Below are 8,396 nucleotides of genomic sequence, written 5' to 3' on the forward strand. Positions count from 1 at the left end.
AGCCTGAGGGTGAACATTTAACTCTTAATGGCCATATTTCATTTAATTTCATAGTATAAGTACATTGTCTCTAGCACAGCCAACTATGTGAAATATATTTTGGATATTAAATGTTTAGTTTTTTTCATAAGCAATATGAAATTTCTTGTACACCATGTTCCAAATTATTATGCAAATTGAATTTAAGTATCATATAGATAAAAAAATTTGTTGTGCTATTAAATTTATAGGTGGTACTGTGTGTCAGGGCTCTTTGAATCACTATAATTAATTTCAGAGAGCTGGTTGATTAGTTTGTCTGGTGAGCTCAATTAAAGGAAATCTACTTAAGAAGGATGTTCCACATTATTAAGCAGGCCACAGGTTTCAAGCAATATGGGAAAGAGAAAGGATCTCTCTGCTGACAAAAATCATCAGATAGTGTAGTGCCGTATGACAAGATATGAAAACATTAAATATTTAATGAAAACTGAAGCGTTATCTTACTGTGAAGAGATTTGTGGCTGATTCAGAACAAAGATGGGTTTGTACAGATAAAGGCATAATGAGGAAGGTTTCTGTTAGAAAAATTCATCGGATTAAGAAAGCAGCTGTTAAAATGTCCTTAAAAACAGCAAACAGTTATTTGAAGGTGCTGGTGCCTCTGGAGCCTCAAGGTGGAGGATCCTCCAGAGGCTTGTGGTGCATGAACCTACTATTAGCCACCGCTAACCAGAGCTCACAAGCAGAAACGGTCTCAGTGGGCCCAGCAGTACATGAAGATTAATTTTCAAACAGACTTGTACACTGATGTCTGCTGTGCAACCCTGGATGGTCCAGATGGACGCAGTAGTGGATTGGTGGTGGACGGCCACCACGTCCCAACATGGCTGTGACGTCAGCAAGGAAGTGGTGGAGTCATGCTTTGGGCTGAGAATCATTGATCGGCTCCTTCAGAGTCCCTGAAGGTGTGAAAATGACCTCAGCAAAGTATATGGACTTTCTGACTGATCACTTTCTTTCATGGTTCAAAAAGAAGAGCCGTACCTTCCTTAGCAAAATCATCTTCATGCATGACAATGCACCATGTCATGCTGCAAGGAATACCACTGTGTCATTGGCTGCTACGGAGATAAAAGGGGAGAAACTCATGGTGTGGTCACCATCCTCCTCTGACCTCTGACCTCAACCCTATTGAGAACCTTTGGAGTTTCCTCCAGCAGAAGATCTGAATGCAGTTCATATCAAACCAGCAGCTCTGGGAAGGTTTTCTGACATCCTGCAAAGAAATTCAAGTAGAAACTTTCCACAAACTCACAAGTTCAATGGATCAAGAATTGTGCAGGTGATATCAAAGAAGGTTCTATGTTAACATGTAACTTGGTCTGTTAAAATGTTTTTGATTGAAATAGCTTTTGATTTTAGTACATGTGACCATTTAATGCTGCACAGTCAAAGAATGACCGTTTGCAGTTCTTTATAATCCATAAAATGCTTAGAAAATCTGCTGTGCATAATAATTTGGAACAGTGCATTTTGAGTTTTTTATTTTTGAAAAATATACTGTTCTCATGGGGAGCTTTGTTCAGTAAAATTTGATTTATACTGTAATAGTTCATGACTTGAAAATTATACTGACCATCATTTGCATTGACCATTTAAGAAAATCTGAGAAAATGTCACTTGCATAATAATTTGGAACACGGTATAGTTGTTACAAGCAACATGATGATGGTGATGATGATGATAAGGTTTATTCTTAGTTTTATTGATTATCTTTTGATTATGAGTTGATTGACCATTGTTTTTATATGATATTTTTCTTGCAAATAGAAATTTATTTTGCTCAGCACAATACCCACAGCTGAGTTTATATAAAAAGCTGTAGAAATTGTGGTAAAAAGAGTTTAGTTAAGTTACAAAAACTAAATTAAATTAAATTCTTAAGTTTAGTTTTCACACTAAACTTAAGAGAAGACAAACTAGTTAAATGTAATGTAACATTTCCTCAGATATTCAAATAAGTGGTTTTACAAAACTGCAGATGTTTTGTGAAAAATTATGTAAGTATATAAATCATGCAGTCTTCTGAGGTGTTTGAGTTTATCTGTTTATTTATCACATCTCATTAGTTTGGCAGTTCCAGTAGATGCTTCCATGTTTTGGCTCCATTTGTCCTTCAAGCTCTTCAACAAGCATCCCTGCTCCCCTGATGTCTCTCTTTTGGACGGCGTAATAAAGCATCTCAGTGTTTTTCTAATAGAACAGTGGGCATGCATTAGCCTCCGTTGAAGTCAAATGGAGCCAGCTGGCATATTTTCTCACAGTTCTTATGGCTCTTTTCTTCCTCTCAGAAATCTGACCAGAAAAGAGAAGACATTGGACTGCTTTTCAACACATTTTTTGAATAATATGTAGCGTCCTAAACTAAAGATCGCTGAAGTAACTGATGCAACATTCATATTGTGTGGAAACCGCTCTCTTCGTCAAATCTACAGTGCTGTGAAAAAGCTTTTGGCCTCTTACAGTTTTCATTAGTTTCAGATAATCAAACAGAATTTAACAAAAGATCAAGTTAACCAAAGCGAATACAAAAAGTGCCATCACTTGATGATTTCATTTTTAAGAGAAAAAAGCTGTCCAACCCAACTGGATCATGTGTGAAAACCTAATCAGTGACTGAGTCACCCTAAAGTGCCACAACTTTACTCTGTGAAAACTGAGAATCAATCATTTACATTCCTGGAGGAAATCTGACTGACTCTTCTTTGTTTTAATTCAGCCACAATGAAATGTTCATTAGCATAAACGGCCTGTTTAAGGTCATATCTCAGCTTCTAAAATGAGGTTTAAGTCTGGACTTTGACAAGAACATTTACAATTATTTATTTAGTTGTGGGGTTTTTTACCAATAGAAAGCAGACCCTGTGACTCGGGCAGGATTACCTCCTGGATGAGTCCTTGGTGCACTCCTGGAGTTATTTTGGTGTGCATGACACTCCTGGCAAAGTTGACTATATTTTTTCTCTACTTCTGTTTTTATCTACTAAGGGCATTTACTGTGATTCACTGGAGTTCTCACATGTTCTTGAGTTCCCATTGTGTTCTAAGAGATTTTACCTACTTCATGGTGTCAGACAGGTTTTATGAAGTGATATCTGACTCCAGCCTTGATGTGGCTATAGTGAAACCAAACTACACAGTTAATTTATGCTTTAACAGGGCAGCATTTTTATTCCAGAGGCTGGTTTTGCTAATGTTTTTCCCTTTAGCAGCTGAAAACATCATTTTGTATTTAATGTTTTTGACTGATGTTAAAATTTGTTTAAAATCTCTTAGTGAGGTGAGCCCTAGAGCTACTATCCTGCAACATGTAGATGTATTTCTTCTCCAGGATACCCGTATCAAGTGAATGGCTTGTTAATAGGTCTGAAAATGTTGATGAGGTAATTAATTCACATGTGTCAGAGAAGGGAGACGTCAGAAAGCTGCAGGATTTCTCTTAAGGACTGGACTTGCTCTAAGGGATAAATGAAACTACAGTCTGAGTTGCTGCTGTGTTTCTTTTCTTTTTGGCAGACTTGAGCATCTTAAAGCGTGTGAAATATTTTATAGTAGCACAAATTTAAATGTCTATTTGCTTCTGCAGAAGGATGATATGTCAAACAAGTACTGGATTTTCATAGCAACTAAACGAGTCACCACTAAAGTGTCGATGAGACGACCAGATGTCTTGTGGGACTTCACACTTGGCATCTTAATGTTGTGTTTACACAAACCCACAAAGGTGGCCTAGTTGAGAAAAGGAGCGAACGCGCTGTGGGAGAGATGGGTGGGACTGCTCTCATTGCTAAATTAGACATTCTAATGACAAGGCGTCTCAGAACTTTAGGATATAAATACTTTCTTAAAAAGCTGCTCTGAGGAAAGTCTTCTGGAAGGAATCTGTAAATCACAGGGTGGATGGAAAGCGACCGTGGGTGGGGGTGTGTATTTATGCTAGTTAATTCAAACACTGGGTGGACAGTTTTAATTTAAATTTCCTGCCTTTCTTGTACGTTCTGCAACTGTGCCACACATGTTAAAAGCAACACTTGGCGTGTTATGAATTACTGAGAAAGCTTCTGATTCATGGTTCATTTTCTGCTGACCAGCTGCTTGCTTCATGTTGACTTAAGGCAGGGGAGAGCCTGCAGAGAGTGGGTGGAGGAAATAACTCTTTTGGACAGAGCAGCCCTTTCAGGCAGACATAAGTCTTCTATTTTATTGCAACGAGCAAATAAATTCCCTTATCAAGCAAAATGTTTCCTGTTTATGCCAAAGATCTCTTTTTATTCGGTTTTTCTGTGCTGCTTTGATTTTTTATTATATTGTGTCTCATTTTCCCTGAAACAAAATGCGTTTTTCTTTTTTCAGCAGAGACATTTAGCATATCGAGTCATTTTTCTGACATTTTCTGAGCATTTTTACTGCAATAACCAACCTCTAGTAGTTCTCCAATAGCCTTTGTCGCTGCACTCTAAAAACTTCTCCACCAACAATAAAAGCATTTTTTACTCATGACTTTTGTAAACTCATCACTCTAATGGATGTGAGAAGTAGGCGCTGGTATTTTAGCTGCTGAAGGTTAAGAAACCATTTCTTTCAATGCTTAAACGTATGTTCTTTTCTTTTTTTCTTTTTTTAAACGGGTCGTAGAGGGTTTGAGGATTCAACATGTACAGTTGGAAAGACATGGCAGGGGGACATGGTGTATTACTACATACAAAAACACTTCTAGGAAAATAAACTTAAGTAGACAGCATAATGTTAAAATCAACTGTACTACAGGTTGAATATATGTCTGTTACTGAAGTGGTAATAATTATAGTGGCACAAATATTGGTTAAAACACAAACAAAAGAAACAATTGTATTTATTGCCTTTTGGAGGATTTTAAATCTTTTCTAAGGCCTGTGGAAAATTTCCATTATATTATAAATGTGTGATTCCTCACCATGTGTATTTGTTTGTGTGCGTCCAAACCTGATGCTAAGCTGCCACAGTGTGCAGCTGGATCAGCCCCAGTGTTTTATATAGAGCAGGATGTGGCAGAACAAACCGGCTTTTCTCCTCCACAAAATATAATCCGTTCGCTCCTGTTAATGACAAGACAGATGGCTTTGTCCCTCTGCGGCCACAAATGCAAAAGACAAAGTGTTTGGGTGCGTATTCTGCGTGCTTATTTAATGATCTGCAAACAGAGCTGACTGTCAATTACACTGTGTGGCCAGATGAAGAGCAAACCTTTTGGGACTAATTTGTATATATTTCTTTAAAAGATCCACTTCGGATTTTAATTTAAATACTCTGATTAAATCTAAAACCAGGTTAAATCTTATTTATTCTGTTGCCATCATAACAAACTAGATGCATTGTTGATCAGAAGTTTACATGAACTCGACATTAACATGACTCATCTTGCTTGCAGGCTCTCAATAATTTATGTGTCCTTTCTCCAGGAAGGAATGAGCATATAGTTAAACAGCTTCAGTCATTTTAGTGATTTTTTTTTTTTTTAGTTATTTCTTGATTTAGCACAAGATCACAGTTTTACATACAGGCTCATGCACACAACCTCAGTTATATTTGAGTAACATCCCTTAGCAACTTGCACCTCAACCACATGGTTTCCATACCCATCAACAGGCTCCTGATATAGTTCCAGTTAGATGTGTTTTACTTTTTATTATTACTCTTATTATTTTTACCTTATATTTTTTTTCTTGAAACTTTCTGTTCAGACCAAAAGTTTGGACACACTTTCTCATTGAATTCAATGAGAAAGTGTGTCCAAACTTTTGGTCTGTACTGTATATATATATATTTTTTGAATTTGTTGTATCAGTATCCCAGCCTGAATGAACAATGTATCATCAAACGCCCACAATGAACATGACATTCAAACACATAATGAGGGGATGTGAACTAATTGACTCAGTAATTATAGTGAGTGTAATGGAAAATGTTATAATGTGCTCCTCACCCCTCTATTGTTTTAGATTATTTGAAGTATTTTATTCTAAGATCGGTCAGCTGTTTTCACTCTGTAGACCTCTCCACAGTCATAAAACCGCAGGGAATAGGTCCTGCATGCTTGAGACCAATCTTTGTGTTACCTTCCCGACCCAGAACACTTCAGGATTAAAGGTTTCCTCTCAGACATCAAGCAAAGATAACCTCATTTCCTTAAAACTCAAATTGCATGATAATTTGTTCCAAGTTTCACAAAATTTTAGTTGCTTGACTATTTACAACTTCAAGTTCAATCAAGTCTCCTTTGCCTCTGTTGGGAAATACCCACAAATTCTGACAACCTGCTTTAACAAGATCTGCTGACCAGAACCTGCAACAGAGGGCAAGAATCAACCGCTAGCTACAGCGAACAGACCTATCTTGTTATCATCAAAGTTACGTCTTTCAACTCTAAGAGGAAGTATTGCAATGACTACTTTGCACCCTAATGTTGGACTATAATGTCAGATTTCCTACTTAGCATGTTAACAATATGTTCTCATTTGTAGTTCAAAGCTCAAGCCTTGGTTTACTTTGCTGTTCAGAGCAAAGTAAACCAAGAGATGTGAACACAATCTTTTGTAGCTGTATTTATGATTCAAAGTGACTCACTGCAGATTCTAAGTAAATGGCAAGTAAAAAAAGGAATTTTGAAGCCAAATAATAAAGTTGGGCATTTTCATTTTAACTAAAATGAAGCTATTTTTGTTTTCAGATGAAAATACAATCAACTAATTCCCACTAAGTGTGAGTGCCCTAAAGAACCTATCGATATCAAGGTAATAAAGGTTTTTAAAAAGCAGTCATCCTGTCACAGTAGAACAGTAAAATTCACTGACCTGTTATTTCACAAAAGTTTACGAAACCTGTCTGCATGCCGGAGTGATTGATTTTATCGACCTGCAGTCATAGAAATGAACAAATTTAATTATTTGTAGAGGTAAGCAAAGACTTTTAGCAAAGTCATGTATGAAACCCCCAAAAATAAGTTTGACAGTTCTAATTGTCTTTGCTTTCCTGAGAAAATAAATTAAATCAGTTGATGGATGTGACGAGCTTTATGTATTATTTAGAATGACATCACAACGTCAGCATACAAGTTTGTGTCATTTTTATTGTGCTATGTATCTTGGGACATGCTGATCAGTCAGGATTTAGATATTTAATCCCAAACAGACCTCTACGGTGTTGCCTTGTAATTTCTCTATCCTCCTTTTCTCCTCTGCTCTTGTCTCCTTCTTTCCCTCCCAACCGTCCCCCTCATTTTTCTCCCTTTTCATTTTGCATTACTCTTTCCTACACTGACTATTGGATCTCTAAGCACAGAGCAGGTAGCACGACACAGTCGAGACGGCAGCAGCTAATAAAATCTGTTTTTCTTTTCTTTTTTTGTCAAGCATAAGAAACATTCAGTGTGTTCAAGAAAATCCAATGTTAAAACACCTTAATACAGCGTTGCAAAATTTTTCCAAGAAATGAACCAACTGTTTCTGTAAAAAAAATAATAATAATAATCCAATATTCTGAGGTAATTTCTCAAATTCCTTGTCTTTTTTTTAATAACTAAATTGATTTAATTTCTTTTCATGAGGAATTGTGAGATATTTGAAAACCTTTGCATTACAATGGTCAGAGCCACCGGGCTATTATCTGTTATTATCTGTGGAGCTTTTATTACAGGTTCTCACATCACACCTATACTTTGCAATTTGTGCATGACAGTTCCAGTCGCCGCATGGACCTGATGCCTGATCTCTCAGAATCTCCCTCATTATTCTTTATCTTTCTCTATCAGACTCAAACATAAACAAAAAATGTATTGGGGGACATTAATAACTGTCTCCCATGAAATAACAGATGAACAACATTCTTATAGATTTCAACACTAAAATGGGAAGCAAAACTATTAGTAACCCCTAGATTGATACCACAATACAACACTTGGGATCTTATAGTATTACTCTATATTTTGTGTGATATATAACAAGGTCCATGTATTGCATCTGTAGTATTAAATAACTTGAAGTGCATCCAACTTGCAGAGTTGTAATCATGCACCAATGCTGGCATCCAAATTACCATGTAGCGTACAAACCTCCTTTGCCAAAAGCTTTTTAAACCAATGAGGGTCAGTTATGTGTAATAAACTGAAGCAGGCAGAGGAGTGAAAACACTTGGGGAGCGGTTCAGCTCAAAGCCTCTTTAATCTCATAATCTTTAATAGAGTAGATCCTGTTAGCTGGTTTTGGCCCCGGAGCAGACGTCCACGCTGCCGCTGCTCCTCTGTTCTTGTCCATTATCACCGCATCAGCATGCACAGACAATCAGTGCAGCATTTGTTTACATGTGCAGCCACTGCAGGC

The sequence above is a fragment of the Xiphophorus maculatus genome, chromosome 2 (assembly GCF_002775205.1).
Source record: "Xiphophorus maculatus strain JP 163 A chromosome 2, X_maculatus-5.0-male, whole genome shotgun sequence".
Classification (NCBI taxonomy): domain Eukaryota; kingdom Metazoa; phylum Chordata; class Actinopteri; order Cyprinodontiformes; family Poeciliidae; genus Xiphophorus; species Xiphophorus maculatus.